The sequence below is a fragment of the Pagrus pagrus genome, assembly GCF_965226575.1.
Source record: "Pagrus pagrus genome assembly, chromosome: 18".
In the NCBI taxonomy this organism is placed as follows: Eukaryota; Metazoa; Chordata; class Actinopteri; order Spariformes; family Sparidae; genus Pagrus; species Pagrus pagrus.
This window is the reverse complement of record NC_140202.1, coordinates 10,272,946-10,292,354: the sequence shown is the minus strand read 5'-3', so window position 1 is coordinate 10,292,354 and position 19,409 is coordinate 10,272,946. Positions and strand designations below refer to the sequence as shown.

Sequence of the window (19,409 nt, the reverse complement as noted above, 5' to 3'; positions counted from 1 at the left end):
GATAAACACAGGGAGCACGTGGTACGAGCTAGGGCGCGAGCATCTCTAGATGTTATGTATTAAAAGCAACTTGACGTGGTAAAGGTATGGTGTTGAAGATGAAAATGAAGTCGTGCTCTGACAGATGTGCGGGTAAGGAAACATTTAGTGAAACACAGAGCACGTTAATTGTATACAAATTTAAACAAATCAAATTAAGTATAAGGAATACTTCCAGGATGAATTATTGCCTCATATTTCAGAAAAGCCTAACATTTGCTTCCAAAAAATGTCTGTAACCTGACTGGCCTAAATACCAGCCATCAAAAGGCTTCCTTTGTCTTCATTTGATAGCTTCCTTTTCTCTATCAGATACAGATTGATGTCTCATTTGCTCAAATGGCTGTAGTATCATCCCCTGATCTTGTCTTGCATTATCAAAGTTCACCACTGACAGCTCTCATAATGTCATGTTTTGACTGCAGCAGCACGTCATCTTATCAAAGCGACAACACTACATGTCCTTGCTGGGTTTCTGAAATTCACGGCCCCTCCAAATGCAAACCCTAATCAAGCAATTTCCCCAATTCCAGTCCCATCAAATTGCTCTTTAGCCGTTGAACTGGGGAGTTTTGTTGTCCTTTTCTAATGCTAATCTGTCCTATTCAGCATGTCTCTATGAGGCTATTTGTTGTGAAATAAATCCCCTTGTTTGCCTCCTGCATGTATAATTGATATTGTTGCCAGGCCTTTTGTTTGTGCGGTGGAGAGCTGAAAGGCGGTACTTTGGAGGTGATGAAGAAAATGGGACTTGCGACATTGCTGTTCCAGCTGAGCTCAGCTGAGGTTGATGCAAGTGATCAACCTTCGTTGGATGTCATACCAAGAATTCATGATTGTTTTCAGCAGATTATGGTTCACAAAATAGATAACATTCACATCCACTGTTTAATATGCATGTGTTGCTCTGCTCTACTTTGTGTATCAGGCAGAAAAATCATCAAGGTGGCGTGGCATCATGAGTGAGATTGCTTCAACAGTGGAGACACTCCAGTTAAGGTGCAAAGCCTGGACTCAACTTGTCACTTATATGTGTTGGTGAGTATAATTTCTGTCACTTTGCATAGACAAATGCATAGAAAAACTACAGAGCTCATCATTTATTTTCTTCCACACTGTGTTCTTATCTACATATCATTTAAACAGCATTCGTTTGAACTCTACTATGAATTTTCTGCAGCATAATTCCTTCCGAGTGAGAAAAAAAATGTATATAGCCCAAATGCAAAATAAAAATAGTTTTGATGATAGAGAAGGTATAGTCTTTACAAGTGTTTATCAGTAAAAACAAAAAAGTGCCTTGCCTACATTTTTCAAATCTTACTACATAAATGGCTGCACTGAAAATATTATTTTCCGTATTTGTAGTTTCATACAGTGTCTCTGCCTGCTGCTCCTCTGAAGACATACAATGTGTATGGCCATTGATATGCCCTAACAGAGGTCACAATTTGCATGAGAATTAACAGCTAGTAAATTAAATTGATATTCAGTGCACATCTCCGTTGAATCCATCAGACCTTTGTTCCCCCTGCCTGGCAGAGCCCATGTTCAGCCCCTAGCTAGTCAGAAACATCTGTGCAGTTAATAATTTGATAAACAGCTTACACAAATGCTAAATTATCTTCTCCGCCCCCTCCCCTTTTTCTTCCTCCCCTTGTGTGAGACTTGGAACAGTTGGCTCACCTCTCTGTGGTGTTGGGTTTATCTGTCTTTTGTGGCTGTTCTTCCACAGCTCTGGTTTTTTATGGCCCTCCCTTCACTTCTTTCACTATCACTTAGATACTGAAGCAGTGTTTGGGGTTAATGCAAATCCTCAATTCTCATCTATGAAGAAAAAAGGCGTAGGAGTCGCCCATTGTTGCAAGTTCGAAATGAACTTAGTGTGAACATTTGTTATTCATTCATTCGCAGTTCTGTCTGGATAGCATTTACAAAAACGTTGGAGAAGAACTGTGACATTTATCAACACATTTTAACATTTACAATGCCATTGTGGGTTCCATTGAGTTAAAGCCCATTGTTTGCCCAGAACTCAGGTGACTGCCTGTGAAATTGCAAATTAAGGTCTGACACATTTTTTTCCAGAGAGCATTCTGCATCAGAGTGCAAAAGCTTTCAAGTTCCATGTGTTAATTCAATGGTCACTTGTTTCTATAATTGGCTGATACCACTAGCGAAAGAGATTTGACCGGGCTTTTATAATCGTTTCAGAAAGTAGGCACTTGTAGTTGGCACAGGTATAGTTTGATTTTCACAAAGTTATATTAAAAAGATTAAATGTGTCCAGATGATGATATTAGTAGTATCTGTTCAAAAGCAGGCCTGATTAAATTTTAAAAAGGATACAAAATATCACTGCCTAATCTTTATATGTTTGTGTGTGCGCACACGTGTGCCCGCATATGGTTTACGCGTGTCTATGTTTTGTGAGTACGTTTTTGTCTATGAGAGGACAGCAATTAGTTAAGTGCTATCAAGTGGATGAAAAGCTGCAACAAATCCCCTTTATAATTTCATGGAAAAGAAAGCTGACAAAATAGAATGGGATGGAGGGGAACTAGTTTCCAATGTTTGCCTTTTCATTTGCGACTTAAGACGACATTGAACACTAAGAGGCTGTGCTAAGCTGTATTAAGACGCATAGTGTGCATCTTTTTTTTTTTGAGTTGTTTCTTTTCGCTTTATTTTTTTCTGTATAGGTGTTGTCTCTTCTAGCACTAAGGATGAGTGAGGAGATCAGATTCACCATGATGCTGCACTTGTTGGGTATTTGAATAAACATCAGTGCAGTCTCGAGTGCTGTCTGAGAGCACAATGCCTTCAGTGTGGTTTGAACAAAGACTCACAGGTCTAATGACAGTGGCCTGTTGTTAGCGCACGCACGCCTTGTGATGTCGTAGTTTGCAGAGTGGATACATTCTCTGTTTTCTTTTTTCTTTTTAGTCATTCCTTTGAGCGTTTACCGCCAGTCTCATCCAGACTCTTTCCAATCATTTTCACATGCTCACAGTCTGTGTCACACATCCTGTCAGTGGGCGAGAGAGACAGGAAAGAGAGGATCATCTCTTACTTTGACAAGAATCTGTGAGCCAGGAGTTTGACTGACAGCTGTTAGCAGGGGCGGTGTGGTACATGGCAGCGAATAAGGGCAGCGTGTGCGGTTGTCAGATGATGAGATTCACGTGGGCTGGGCTGTTCAGGTCAGGCGTCTGGCAGGCAGGGCTTGCTGTTTGCACCTGTAGTGGGCCTGGTTGTTTACACTGATCCCTGGCCTTGTTAAGACGGTGCCTTTCCACCTCCATGTTTACTGGCCCAGGCTCAGTGGTAGTGAACCGGCTGTTGTGCAGCTGGTGACTTGCGCTGAAGTGCACCTTTTATTGATGCTGAACTAGAAGGTGGCATATATTGTTTTGATCTCTTCTTATTGTGCACCAGTATCCTGTAGGGGAGGGTGTTTTGGCCGAAAAATAATGTCATGATCTTAATCGCAGTCATGAGCCACAATCTAATTTGCTATCTTTTCTCTCAATTTTGAAATGCCCTGTAGACTATTTCCACACTTTAAATAGTCAATGAATTTCTATGTTTGCACCACTAAAATACAACATTGCATTAAAGATATCTATTTTTGGCACAAGCTCCTCATCCACCATGTTGGTACCCATAATTCACGTTGCATTATTTACAGTACGTCACCAAAGGAAGAGCCACATGAAGTAATTTCTCCACTCAGCTTAGCCATCTAGTTGGCTTCATCACTCTTTTGGTTTGCAATGTAGCGCAGATCTGCTAGTCACTCAGGTTATGTGAAGTTTGGGAAAAGAAGTAAGAATACATTAAAGGTGTAATATATAAGAATTGAATTATAAAACCTTTCTAAATGAACTAAATTATCAACAGAATGTAAAGAAAAAACAGTCAGTTTCAGTTTATTTTATGTCAAAGACGTCCATATATTGTGTTGTAGAGATCTACTGTCAGTTGTCTGTCTAGCTGCACAGCTAGCCAACAACCTAAGAGAAGCTACAATCATATCAACAGAATACAGTAAGCAGTTACTCTGGTGACATGCTATTTGTTGGGATTATGAATTCAGCAGGTATCCAGTTCTTACATATTGCACCTTTAAAGATTGAGATCTCTTCGATTCGCCTAAGAAGTGGATTGTGGACACTTTCAAGTTCAGTCACGATCTAAAATAATCAGATTGCCCACCTGAGGTTCTCCTGCACATATAATTTAGTAGTGTGTGTCTTTTCTTAAACTGTACCTATGTACAGTAAAACTGCTTAAATGGACTTGAACTTGCATTTCTATAGCACTTTTCCAGTCTACTGACCACTTGTCACATTCACCCATTCACACACTTATGGCAGAGGCTGCCATGCAAGGTGCCAACCTGCTCATCAGGACCAATTTGGGGCTCCGTATCTTGCTCAAGGATACTTCAACGTGCAGCCAGGGGAGCCAGGGAATCGAACCAGCGACATTACAATTACCGGATGACCCACTCTACCTCCTGAGCCACAGCCACCCCAATAACAACAGACGTAATCAGCTTGGACTGTCTTTCTTGATACATCTTCATTTATAAAATTGTGCTACAAAGATGTTTAAAATGTTCTAAAAGTTTATCTCTGAGGAGCCCGAATAGACCTGCAGCCACGAATAGACAGCTCATTATATGAGCACCCATTCTTACACCTAAAGAGCCAATCCAGTCCTGGATGGCTCATTTGACCCCCTTCTGCAGAAGAGGCCCACAGGGCACATGTCACATCCACATTAAAGCATTAATACAGGGAATGCTTTACTTGTTTGCGTGAGCAGCGTCCTCTCCCGTCTCTTCCGCAGGTCGCACTCGGTTGACACTGCTGCTGGATGTCATTGTGCTTATGTGGGTTTAGTCTTCCTGGTCAAATTATCCTTCGATTTGAACTGAAATTGGTAATGGCAGAGGCAAGGATCAGCTTGGGCCCATGCCCTCTCCGCTGTATTAAGCCATCATCGCAGTGTTGTAAGGGGAGCTCATATAATGAACCCTGTCACCGCACCAATATCCCCACAACATAGTGTGCATATTGATTGCAGATTGTGAGTGCATGTGTGTGCATGTATGTAATGTATGTGTACATGCTCGCGCCAGCTCACCTTTTTGGAGCGAGGAGCAAGGGAATCGTGTTACTCTCTGACTGATTAGAAAGCTCATGCATAGGAAATCACGACAGAGACACTGCTCCCCATCTGCCCGCAGTGCAGGTGAAAACAATTTACACGTCGGCAGGCTAATGGATACATTCATAGGGAGCACAGACAGAGGGAAAGAGGGGGGAGAGGGAGAGAAAAACGGAGCGAGAAAAGGAGAGGGCTTGTAATGGGCCCAGGCCGATGCAGGCCAGTGGCCCTGCTCATGCGGCCAAGCCAGATAGCAGCGTATCAGATAACACATAATCACCGGGGTCAGGGACTAATGAATGCGGTCGTGGCCCACCAGAGCAGGCTTTTGCCCGCGCTAAAGACACTTGTAAACAATTCGGCTGGGTGAAACATGGCAATAATATGTTGATTCAGCAGGTAATGAGGTTCTCCCTGAATCAATACCCCCAGCTAACCCCTCTCCCAGGTGGGCCAGTGAAGAGCAGCGAGCCAGGTTGGTGAGCGCACACCTCTGCCGATGACCTTTCTGTGGCAGTAAGGACGCGAGGCAGTCTGAAGAGGACTATTCTCGTATTGCACAAGGCGCTGAGTGTCAGAACTTTCATTCGCAGCAAGCAAATGAACAGGCAGGCGCTGCATGCTAATGAGTGGCAGGCTATTTTCCACCTTTTTTATCTGCACATTATGCTCTTGACTTTGGAGAAGGTGGGAATTAGGTTGGACCTCAGTGTCAGGCTGCCTGATGGCTCCGCTCAGGAAAAACTGGTAATTGAAGCCGATGGCTGCCGCGGAGGAGGTCTGAATTTGGAAATAAACAGTTTCAAGCACTGCACGTCATTTCTAGAGAGATGACAGGGGGAATGGAAATGAGCTGTCTGGATCTAATGTGCTTTTGCAGCAGGGAAAAAAAGGGGGCCATCTTTCAGATAACAATTCCACTCATTAGGACTTCAGTGGCACTGTAATGACGAGAGACCAAGTTGCTAAATTCAGAGAGGACAATTAGGAAATGCTGGCACCGAGACAAACCAAGTAAACAAGGACTCATGGCTCTGAATCGTATATATACTGTGGCTCGGCATTGTGAGATACATCTAATGGCTTTCAAGGGGAATTACAAAATCAAAAGCAATAAATAGCCTCCCCCTGAGTAATTCTTTTCACAGTAGCAACTTCTGTATTATTGCTTGTTTATTAGCATAATGGGAAATAGACCAATTAATCACTCTTTGATTGGTAAAGTAAGCCATTTATGTTTGAGGCTATGCTTATTAAAGGGGAATGCCACAGATTCTTAGTTTCACACCACACCGTTTGTATTCAGATTTGGATTTTATACTTTGAAAGACAGCATCTGGATTTATACATTTTTTTAATGGAAATTTAGCTTCCAATCGCTGTCTCTCTGTCCCCATTCATTCACAACTGACATGTTTGTGGTTTGAAGAGCTAAGCATTTTTCATGGTAAATATGAAGTATTGTCATAATAACGGATGCTAAACTGGGACAAAGTTATTGTAGGAAGTGTAAACAGACTGCATGAGACTTTGGTAGCTCATTTTCTCCAGTTACACTGCAATTTTGGCAGATGTGGCCTCTTCACCTTCCTCTCACGTGGCCCCTATCCACTGTAACCCCTGTGGCTACCACCAACTTCTCAGGCTCTGCAATGCTCCAGTGTAGCGTTGCCATGTGTGTGTCCGCTTGCGTCGCTCTCCCTGACGAGCCACTCCCTCTCCCTATTTCAATTTCCAAAGGATTACCGACAACAATGCATTTCCTGAACAGTTGTGCAAAGTTCCTCCACTCCCCTCCTGCACCAACTCTTCCCCTGGTTGCACAAACAAAGCCCCCTGAACCCTAAAATGTGACTCGTGGACATTTCAAGCAGGATTCCATGAGCTGAATGATGGTTTGCTAATTATAATTTTTCAACATGGCTGCTGGGTTGATCTCTCTCACTGCATTAGGGTGGAGAGTTTGTTTATATACTTTCAAATGACAGCAGCAGTTAATCTCTGATGTGTTTTAATGTGGCATGTAAAAAAAAAAAGAATGCAACCTTCCATGGACGCGGCATGCAACCTTGATGTAGCAGGCACAACCACAGGGGTTTCTTAGACTGCGATAGCCTTCATGCTCATGAATAAAACAGGGGGTTTAGGGGGCTTCCTGTGCAGCTAATTCACAGTGCCGAGCTTCCAATCTGTTTTTATGGTACTTGGGCGGAACAATTTCTCTTCCCCTGCTTCAGGGCTGCGTACAGCCAGAGAGCGGATTCTCGGCAGCTCGTACAGGGATAGTAATTTGCCATAATCAGTCATTGTGCACTGGTGAGTTCAGCACAAGCTGAGACACATGATACTTTGTGGTATTTCTTCAATTTTATGCAAATAAACAAAGCAGCACAGCTTCTAAAATTGCCCTCCATTTATAACATGACTATGTCTGTTGGCATGTAACTGCTAACACAACTTTCATGTAGCTGTTAGGTATGACTGATTTATGCATTAGCTAAGCTCCACCGTTCCTTTATATGAGTTGTGTATTCGGCATTTGTCATGAAGTACAACAATCTTTTATAACAAACAACCGATTATGCTAAACACCTTATCCTTTTAAACCAGAACCTGTTGCTAAAATACCAAGCAACACATTGCCATCAGTCACTGCAATTAGTAATGAGGAACGCAGTTCTCTTCCTCGTGACTCCTGTTTGCAGACTCATTACCAGGCCCTGCTGGTTCCTCCAGCACTGAGAGGAAGTTAAACAAAGCGCCACTCACACACAGCCCCTCCGTGGCGACAACAGGCTCCAGACCCATCGCCAAACGCTGAGAAGTGAAGGGCCTGTGAAAACAAACCACTACGACACCCTTCACTCTTTCTTCTACTCGACCGCACCCTGTCACCGTCCAAGCCAATCACTAGTACCTCGAGCTACGTTAAGAACTGAGAAAACAAACCACTGGGCAGTAAAGCCCCAAACCTCTCCATCTTTATTCTACCATGCACCTCATCATGTCTCAAATAGCCTTCCCAGTATAAGCACCCCTCTCTCCTTTCTTGATGTGAAATCATTGATTTAGCTTTCTGATTATTCCTCATTACACAAATAATAAATCATGATTTTTCACACTGAACTTGTACAGACAATTGCACACAGATACACAGAAGTGGTTGCAAACATAGAGGCAGATGTACATATTGATACACTTTGTGTGCAAACACACACGCACACACACAGTATACAAGAGGCATAGGGGACCTAATTAAATGCAGACAGTGACTGTGTGGACTGGCGTACAGTGGAGCCGGGCCCCCAAGCTGCCACAGCAACAGTTCATCTCGGCCAATTAGATGTTGCATCAAAGCCGGGGCAGCCATAAAGCGGTGGGTTCACAGGCGACATTGTTGTGTGCGTGGTCAGCAATCAGCAACGTCCCCTGCTGGGATCTGCCGCCGTTGAAGCCGTAGAGAGAGTCACCTGACAACAGCAAGTACAGCAGAGGCCGGCCTGCCCGCTGTGTGATCTTCTCCTAATGTGCATGTGACTGAACCACAGGCCTCCGGGATGGAAGTAATGCGGCGTTGAAAAAATATATATCTGAACCCCCACTAAGTTTTCTGGTTATTGGTCCTCTTTCAATCAGAATATGCGTGTGCTTGATGCTCACAGTACCTAAGTGTGATGCAAACAAACTAAAGATGAAAAGGAAATACTTTTTCACAAGCAATAATACAAAGCTGTTGAATCGCAGCAGGTTTTACTCATTGTTTTACCTCCTGTTTGCCAGGGTCACGAGCAAGACATCAAGTGATTACCTTCCTGGCGAGGAGCTACACATTCATGTTTTTTGATTCAACAGTCCTAATTTGCATGGTTAATTTTTCCGCTGACTTCAGTGAGAAAATTAGCTCGGAAAATTAGAAAGGGTTTAATTCTTTTTTTTTTTTTTTCCTTCACCTTTTGCATTTTTGTGCAGCTGTCTTATCCGAGCTCCCATAAGTGCAGACGTTCATTTCCAAGAAGTAATGACACAAGGATTACGGATAGTTTTTGTCCATAAAATGAAATGCATTAGCAAACATCTCCGGCACTTATATCTCAGTAGTAAGTCCAATCTAATGTAGATAAGTGATCCCATAAGAGCCGCGAGAGCCAAGACAATGACGACAGAAGGAGTGTAGTGAAGAGTGAGTCTGATGTTTAGCCTGTGAATGGTCACAGGTACATTGAGTCTGAAACTGAGCAGCAGCAGTCAGTCTGTTCCTGTGAGTGAGGCGGGAGTGAGCCCAGGATGGGTTTCCCAGGATTAGGAGGGGGTCAGGGCTGGAGTGCTGCCACTCTTCCCTCTCAGCAGCCGAGCCACAGCTCCCTCATTATACCTGAGGAGTCAAAACAATGCCCATGGTGCACTGGGGCCTCTGGGACAGGCCCACCCCTTGCACCATACAGGGCAGGGTGGACCCGCTTCCCTTTGGCAGGGGAACGAGTCGATATTTCTTTCATGCTCATTATTAGTACATATTGAGCTTGAGATTTGCATGCGGTTGAGAAATAATTCCAAAGAGGAGAAAACATTACGTTTGAAATTGGTTTTCAGTATTTAAACTTATTAAGAGCACTTGAGAACGCACGCTCTGTCTTCTGACTCTGCCTCTCCAACATTCCTGTGAATGTGTCTATTGTAGGTCACAAAGTGTATTTCAGTGCAGACCTCGCCTTCACAGCACGTAAAGGCATCCATTAACCAATCACATCAATAGGCTTGGTTAATTTATGTTTATTTATTTATATATTTCTTCCTTTCCTTCAGTGACACATAATTACAGATTATGTAATGTTTAGGCCTGGCATGTTGATTACTGTCCAGTGTATTTGAAAGGCTGCAGTTCTTAGTGAATTAGAGAATGATTAGTGCATGGCAAATCTACTTCATTCTAAATATGTTAATTAACAGTCTATGCAGTGGGTGCAGTAGTTAAAAGCACTAGTAACCTCACACAAGCTTCAAATGTAACCACGCTCTAAATTGCTTGCTGTGGGTTTCTTTGAAAGGCTATATTTAATTAAATGCCATACAGTAGCCATTTCGGGGCTAATGGAACTTATATTATATGTAAGAGATCTGGTGAGGAGTCACTTAACCATCCATTACGACGGGCGGTTTCAGTTCTGCAGCACTGTTTCCTAGCCACATGTAATCGATGGGGATTAAATCAGCATTCTAATACAATTTAGCCGAGAAGTGTGAATCGAGAGGAGTTGAAACCAGTGAGTTATTCCATTGATTAACACAATTTCTTTTCTTTGCTCTACTGCATTGTAACATTCTCTACTTTCTTTTACGTGATTGGCAATGATCTGTAATAACGATTTGACATGGATATTTTTTTTGATTTTAGAATACCATTTTTCATGTAGTTTCGGATTCAGTGTTAGATGAGGGCAGAAGCTTTTGTCAAATCTACAGTATGTAAACACAAGACCAATCCAGTAAGACTGAGAGGCTCTTCAGGACCACTAACAGAGCACAGAGCCACCTAGTGTTGGCACTCAACACACAATGAACCCCTCCAGCAACCTCAGGTACAGTGCTGTCGCTGAATGGGCCAGAAATCACATTAACAAAAGTGTTCGAGTACATATCTGCTTACTTGTTTGTGATAATTGTAAAGAAAAGCCATCCTAGGTTAATGTCACAGCATATCTTGAGCAACATGCAGGAAAGTGTGCAGTTAATTCAAACATGTGCATCTGGGTGAAGTGTTGGAGGTTTGTATTTTTATGTTTTTCAACTTTTGAACAGTTTTTAAGCGAAACAACAAACCCACCTCCTTGTTTCATTGTGCTCCACTAATGTAGCGTGGTTTCTCATATCTTGGTTAAGGGTGCCCCCATCTGGCCAATAGCTCACCAATGTGTGCACAGATTGTGTGAGGCTGTCTGGTTGCTCCTTTGGTTCCTTGCACTCTTTGCACTGATTCCTAGAATGAAAGATACTTGTTAGCTAATATGGATTGTGTATGTAAACCACCTATTCTAATTTTGCATTGACAAAAAGTGATTTTAATTGTTCGTTGTGTGGTAAATTATGTTTATAATGTGGAATTTAAGAGAACAGAAAACACTTAGGAGTTGTGGAGGATTATGTTTTTTTTTTTTTTTAGGATTTATTACTGTCCCTTTTTGCATTTCTCTCTCTCACTCACACCCGCAGGGTCCATGCAGCAACAGTTGTTTTGGGGGAGTCTTACTGTATTGGGTGAAATAAGGGTGGCGGTCTACAGCGGTGTAATTTGGAGCCTTTGCCGGAGGAGGCCATTTTCTTGTGCTTGGTCACTGGGCGCTGGCCGCTGTTCATTACTATGGAAGTCTATGAGGTGAGGAGAAATTGAAATGATGGACACTGAGCGGCGGGAATCAGCTGCTCAATAAGTCCCCCCCTCCCCCCCTCCTAATTGCTTAGCAACAGTGTTCCAGGGTCTCTCATTTGAGATCAAGAGTTTAGTGGACTGAAGACTCCGCTTTGGAGAAATAGAGCTTGTGCCATTCGATAAGACGGCGGAGAAATGGGCTCTATCTTCTACTTCCTTTGTGCCCTCCCTCCCATTCCTCCACCCCCTCTTCTCTCTCTCCCCTTCTCTTTCTCGCTCCGTCTCTCTCCCACTGACCCCCCCACCAACACCACCCAGCCCTTTCCTACCAGGATGATTATGTTACTTTCAACTGCATGATGTATTCAGTTCACTAGATTATTTTCTGTCATCTCAGTTAATTGAATTCTGTCCATCACATATAGATGTTTTCACATTTGCATAAAGGTTAGAGTGGTGAAGAGTGTCAAACTTCAATTTAGACAATGTCACTCAAATAAATATACTGGCCTCTTTCTCTCCCTCTCCCTCCCCTCTCTTCTGGCTCTCCGGAGGTGGGTATTTACGGATTCTGTCTGAATTTAAATAGATCTGTATTCCTGTGCCACTCTGGCTCTCATATACATGTAAATATGAATATGAAAAATGACCGGATGGCTCTCTGATACGGGGTGCGTGACCATGCGTGGTTGGGTGTGTGTGAATCTTTTCAATAATCTGCACGTTCGCACGCGTGTGATTATATGTATGTGTGTGTGTGTGTCTGTCCACATGGTTGCCCTCATGGCAGGTTTGTGACACAGACAGTATGTGGGCATCACTTTTCTCTACAGAGGCTCTCAGTAAGCACTTCCTCCTACTCCCCTACTCATTGTCAAGTGCCTCTAATATCCAGCCTACAACTGTCATGTGAAAATGTAGGACCACTGTGGGAGGAAAAAGAAAAAGGACCTACCTGAGTATAATGCGTGAATGTATCTATGCACATAAAGGCATGTGGTGAGACATACACACATTTTACACACACACACACACACACACTCCATTGAGATTTTAAAGCAGTTTCTCCATGGCAGGCAATCTGTTAAATGGCTACGACTGACAGAGGGAAATGGAGCATAATAACATGTCACACAAGGAAACATAGCAAAGAGGGGGGGTGGGAAAGCAGACTTCTCTGACAGACAAGAAGACCTGGGCCAATTCACATTTAATAAGTGTCCCGGAATATCCAATTATGTTTGCTTTTGAAAATTGATTCATGTGTCTTTAGCTGCAATTTTCATATTAGCCTCTTTCAAATAAACATCTATTAGGTTTATGTATCACATTGGCGTGTGGCGACAGCATGCAGCCAGAGCTAAAGTCTAAGTCTGTGTCAGTTAGTCAATAAATGGGAGCGCGGAGACGACGGACAGATTAGAGTGCTTATCTCTTTTCATCAACTCTGAATGCCGGCTGAATTGAAGGTCAATATCTGAGGATTCTCCAAGCCGAGCAGGTGTCTGGAGAGTATGGATTGGTTAGTGCTTGCAGCGCCTCTGTCCGTCTTTGTGGGCAGGCCAGGGCCAATTTCAAATGTGTCACAGGCGCATTTGAGCCAACAGTTACCTTGACAAAACCACTATACATTATACTACATTCCTCTTTAACACTCCTTCCCCCACCGCTCTCTTCTTCATTCTCCTTTCTTCCCTCACCGCCTCAGAGTTCTCTCCGTTAGTCTAGATATGTCACTGTGGGCTTTGTCACGCCGTGTGACACGTGGTGTGAGCTATCTGTAGGGACTTGGGAAAATGTCTTCTGCGAGACAGGCAAAGGTGGGTTATTATTTATGATAACATGAAAGACAATTGTGTTCTGGTATTGACTGGGAGATTTGGAATCTTTTTTTTTTTCCGGGAACAGATGCAGCCAGAGGCTCAGCAACGGAGCAAACTTCCTTTTTTGATTGTAAATTAGAAAGCAGAAATATAGGAGGGGAGTACAGAAGGTGAAAGCATCTTTTCAATGGGCCATCTGTTTACAGCCATTTTCAAGGTTGCTCATTATTGATTACATCTATGTTTCTCCTTGCAGAGACACAGTGAAAAACACTGTAGATAAAGAACTATTTAAAACTTACTCAGGCAGTGAGCAACTCTATCTTGCTTCTTTTCTCTCTCCTGGTTTGCAATGAATGCAGAGGTTTGCTCGTTGGAAATGGACAGTGAAAGCCTGATAGGCCGTGAACAGGGCAGATGGCGCTCTGCTCTAGCCTCCGGCTCCCAATGTTTGCGTTTGAGCTTAGCTCTAAAATCACAGACACACACACACACACACACACACACAATACAGTAGATAAAACAACTTCGGCACTTGTGGTGCCTCACATGCACATATGCAGAATGTGCGCACATGTGTGCGTGTGTGTGTTTAGTTGGAGGTGTGGAGGTGGCGCTTGTATATTGAAGGGTCTTGTCCAGCATGTCAGAGGGCCCTTTCGGCTACTCTCTTCTCAGACAAAGCTCTGGTGAAGGGGCTCACTCCAACAGGACATGGCTGCTGGGGGGGAGAGAGCAGCCGCAGCAGCACTCCAGACCTACTCGCCTGCAGGAGGAGGCTATCTCAGCCACCTAGTCCACTCCTCAGGCTGGCCGATACCCTCCACCACCACCACCACCACCCACGGGGAAGGCCATATCTGACCTTATCTCAGCGTGTGTGCAGCTGTCTGGCAACACACACTGGCTGAGCCACAGAAAACAACCTTTAATGGAGAGTGTAAGAAAATCAGAAAATTGGCTGCACTTAAAACTGAACACTGTCTAGATAGTCTTGAAACAAGACGTTACAGAGTTAGAAATTGGTATTGGACAGTCGCGGGTCTAATAAAATCAGTGATTGAACATGCTGAACAAAATTGTACATGAATTTATTTTTGTGCTTGGAATAAAACTGCACAAGAAATTCATATACTTTTGCAGTACTGAATAAAGAGAAAGCGCCTGCTGAGTATTACAAGGAAATGAAAGGCTGGCTTTATTTGGGTATGCATCTGTAATGTTATTGTGGGCATTTTTATTCATGCAGGCAAAGTTGTGAGCTCACCCTTGGCTTTTATTTACATGGTAGTCTTTCGTCTGCTCAACGGGAGAGCCTAGCTAGCTGTAGATAGGTCCTTTCAGATTCTCACAAAGGCCGCTTCAGCAGCTTTTTGTTGCAGTAACTACCTCTTTCTTCCTCACATTTCAAATATCTTTGGTTCAAACCTGGTGGCCTTGATGAACAAGGTCTATGGAATCAATCAACTGCTACTCTCAGAAGATCTTAACATGGTTTAATGTTGGCCTTGCCACATTGTCCTTTTGAGATATAAACCTCATCCAACTTACGCCTGAGATCCAAGTTTCTTTTCTGAGGGGTCTTTTTGTGTAGAGTGGATTTCAGAGAGGCCTCAGTGTGGGGGGGAAAAAACACAACCAGAGACAAGCAAGGCTGAGGCATATTGTTCTCACTAATAATGAATGACAGCATACCTCAAGTATTTTTTGTAACTCATTTATTCAGAGCAGTCAAAGAAACATCTCCAAATCAGCCAACTTTAATTCATATTCAAGTTTTCACAAAAACTGACATGAATGCTGTATGAGTCCATTGCTATTAAATAAAATTCATGCATTCCATCCATTATTATAAATATAGCTTTGACAGCAATTTACTAACTGAACTTTACGCTTCCTAATTAATGCACTTTTTTTTAATAATCCAGAATACAAAGAGATTGCCACAAGTTACATATTTTTGGTAGGACAAAAACATTTACAAATCTACAGTGATGGGCTGTTAAAAAAGACAAATATGTTTTCTGAATAGAACAATTTCACCCTATATGACCAGATAACAAATAGCACCTGTATTTTTTTTTTTTATTTCTGTTTAGTTACATGTGACAGGAAGCATTGTTAGTGAAACAGACAGCTATTCATGGTGGACATATGTGCGGAGCCCCATCAGCGTCTACAACCTCTCCCAGCTTCAGTAAAACAGCAACATCTGCCTTCAGTTTTTATAGCCCACAACATATGTCCCTTCTTTGGTGACAAAGCTGGCTAAGGCTCTCATGCTGTTCCTGTCCCCTAGTCCAAACATACATCTTTAGATACCTGTCAGCGTTTATTATTCCGTCCTCTGTCGCTGCAGATAAGGGAAGTTAAAGTTTAATGAAATGCAGCCCGGCTACAGAGGCCTGGCTTTTTATAATTTGTCACAGGATGGGTGCTGGGAGCCCACTGCTATGTAAACACGGAGGCAGTGGTCACGGCCATTACTTGTAAATGATGGAACATGGACGAAGTGGCAGAAATGTCACTCTGCACCAGCCATTTTCCTGTGGTTGCCACGCAGCGCGCTGTGCTTCCCCCATAAACCAAGACGGAGACATCAAAATTTGAAAAACACAAATTCTAATAAAGCCTGCGGTGGTAATGTTTTCACAGCAAATTACCCACAGAAAGTATCCAAATGCAGTCATTCCCCGTCTGTATTTTCACATAAAATTGATAGCCAGCATGTTTCTCAGGCTGTGTTCTGGGTTGCCTCGGATAGAAGAAAAAAATGCGGTCGCCGCTGTAGGTGTGATGAGTATTGAAGCTTCCAGCAACAGTGCTCTCAGTGGGCCTGGGGTAGAAAAGACAACCTATTCCCTGTCTCACGCACTGGGGCCACAGCACTACTTACACTGTGTCCACCTATATAACCTGAATGGTAATTAAAGATAGGCGCGGGAAGCCTCAAGGGATGGTGGTCAAGGAGCTCTGATGCACTTTCTATCACTGGCCTGAAGAGTCTTATAGCTAAATGCCTTGAAGTATCAGCAGATGAAATATTTTCTGAACATTCGCATGTGTCATGTTCCTGAAGGTTTTATACGGAAAGAACAATAACAGAGTGGTCATTGTCCATTATTGATTGCTGCAGGAGAGTTAGCAATTTGCACTCCGGTTCCTTCATCTCAGAGTCATTGGGTTTTCAGTTAGAAGCCTGAAATAAGGTCTGTGGTTAACACAAGCTTAAGAGATTTACAGTTTTCGTTCGACGACATAAGACACATCAGTGAATACCCCACTTTTACTTGCAAACTACTTTATTATCACTTTCTAACCAATATTAGCGGGATAATTTTCTGGGTAAACTCACTAAAAATAGGCGATTAACTCTTTCCCATTGCCAGGAGATGAGTTCTGTGTCATGTTGGTCATCACAAATAAGCTGGAAAAACAGGGAGCAGCAGAAAGCAGCAGATCATACACCTCATCAGACTACATCCAGGAGGCAATAGAACTTGTTTTAAAAAGTCCTAATCAACAACATTTTAAATTGGACGCCTCGTTTTTTCCAAAGATAATGAATGAAGTTGCTAAGTAGTGACGCATCACGCTTCTCTCTCTCAACTCTGTGGAGAGCTGGATATGAGCAGTACCAATCAGGCAGCTGGCAAAGCTCGGGTAGTGAGACAGACGCCACTGACAGTGTAACGGTGGTTACTTTTTTAAAATTCCTTACTTAGTCTCTCTTTTAAAGAAGCTCTGTGTAACTGTTTGTAGAAACTGACTCACTTTTTTATTGGCCACAAGTGAGCAGAATATAACGTAAAAATGAAGAAAATAAGACCTTCCTCGTCTCTCTGGGTTGTCTATACAAACCTGTGGACGATTTGTTTAAGTTGTTTAATGTTGCTGGACTGTGGCTTTCTTTGCGAAGAACTCAGGTCTGATTTTCCGTGATAGTCCATAGGATGTGATTTAATATACTCACTCGAGTGCCTCGTCTTAATGCTTCTCTCCGCTCCGCTAACAGAGAGCAACAGTAAACGTTAGTTTGGAAATGACGTCCGCTAACATAAACTAACGACGCCCTCAGTGCCGACTGAATGATGTACGAGTGCTGCTTGAACAGAGTCGATAGAAAAGTATTAACAAGCCAGCAGCCTGAATTTAATTGCACATCATAGCATCAAAATTTAAAAAAAAATATATATTATAATTACATATTAATTATTATTATTAAAATGATAAAAAATTAGCATGTACACTGGGGTGTTGGGTTTCCATCACAGCTGGAGACAATAAACAACCGTGACTACTGCAGTCATTTGACACAGGAGTGAATGCAGGGCTCTTTTGACCGGTGTTAAAGGGGTTTCACTCTTAACTTTCCAACTTGATCAATTTATAGTAAAGTCTACTTATTGTATTGTAGTAGGAGACTTAGCGGTGTTGACATTGAAGTCATTCCGACATAGTGTAGGTTGTTTATAACATAACGTTAGTTTTTTACTTCTGCCGATTGCATTCACGCTTCAAAAATCATAAAAGGTGTTCTTTTGTGAAGATTATCTTGCTTAACAAGAGTTAATTTTCTGCAATAATCCAAAATTCAATGGAAATATACTAACTAGTAGTAAATATACTGGAGTATATACCAATATACCCGAAGGAATCAGGCCAATGCTAACTTGAGCCGCCAAAATACGTCATCCCTACAGCACTTCCTGTCAATTCAAATGGTTATTATTTAAAGCTAGTACTGGCAGTGTTGTTAATGTGGCCATAGACAATGAGCAACACAGTATGACATAGCAACACGGGCCATCCCTCTTCGCTGGTTTGTTCTTAACTACACATAACTCTAGGAAGCAGCTTATTCAGCCACTTCCATTTTGAGCCGGACCGCAGTCTAGCTGAGAGCGAGGGTCTGCACACCTAAACACATACACCATACCCACTTCAGCTGCAGTTGATGTCTTAATACAGGCAGGATCTAATTTAGCTGATCCTCTGACATTTATCCTTTAGGTAAACTCTCGCCCTCCCCTCTCAGTCCCAGTGGCGCTCGTGCCAACAAACCGGCGCAAGCATATTTTAGAGCACCCGCTTCACCCCTCAAAGTGCCCTTAGGGACACTCAGAGGGACTCCTCTCTGGTTTCTGGTGAAATACTCCACATTTGATGTTATTTCTCGGGCCCTTTGTGATCAGGTACAGGAAGTTAACTGAGAGTAGCCTCTTGATGAAAAGAGAAGGGGGTGGCTTTTTATTTATTCTTGGCTGCAGCCATTTTCAGGTGGTGCAGAAATTGATAGGCAGCAGGACACAACAACATATGTGCTCACTTATTGCAAGGCACACCAACAAAGCTGTCGAACAGACATGCGCAAGTATACTCGGAGGTGGGCTGTGTGTGTGCATGTGTGTGTTTGTGTGTGTCTGGACCGGTAGTGGCTACAATCAGTAGCTCTGTGACAAGGGAGGGAGGTGGTGGCTAGCAGGAGGGACAGAGGGACAGGAGTGATAACAGATTGAGCGACTCTGATAAACTCTCCTCTAATGGTTCTGCCTGTCCCTCTCCCCCTCTTTCACTGGCGGCGGATTAGAAACCTGGATAAGGAGAAGCAAACACTGGCAGCTTCTCTGAGTAAGCAACAGAGAGAGGGAAGCAGAGGAAGATAGAGAGAATGAGGGAGAGAGATGGGAGGAGGAGAGACATGAGGAGAATGAAGGACAGAGGGAGAGAAGCGGAGTGGGAAGGGAGCCGGAGAGGATATTCAAGGAGTGGCACTTACCCACAGCCATCCATCGTTTCTCCTTCCACTAACCCCCCCCCCTCGCCCCACCACCACCAACCCCACGATCCCCTTATAGCCTCCCGCTTTATTTTTGCTTTCTCGGGCCCTTGACAATGCAGTAACTGCTTACGGAGCACTGGAACTGCTCTTTGAGGCCGAAGTCAATGATGATGGGTTCAAGTGGCGGGTTGCAGGAGGTGTCAAACACGGCCTAATTCTGTGT

General features: G+C 43.1%; 1 long non-coding RNA gene across 3 annotated transcripts; it reads left to right on the top strand.

Moving 5' to 3' along the window:
- Positions 1–44: 44 nt before the first annotated feature.
- Positions 45–19,125, top strand: LOC311274195. 3 transcript variants are annotated; one of them, XR_014624730.1, is made up of 3 exons: positions 45–132; positions 968–1,077; positions 18,995–19,125. It is a non-coding gene; the product is annotated as an uncharacterized lncRNA (long non-coding RNA). The 3 variants fall into 3 exon arrangements; XR_014624731.1 differs by lacking the exon at positions 18,995–19,125 and adding an exon at positions 4,419–4,505; XR_014624732.1 differs by lacking the exon at positions 18,995–19,125 and adding an exon at positions 2,742–2,800.
- Positions 19,126–19,409: the final 284 nt, after the last annotated feature.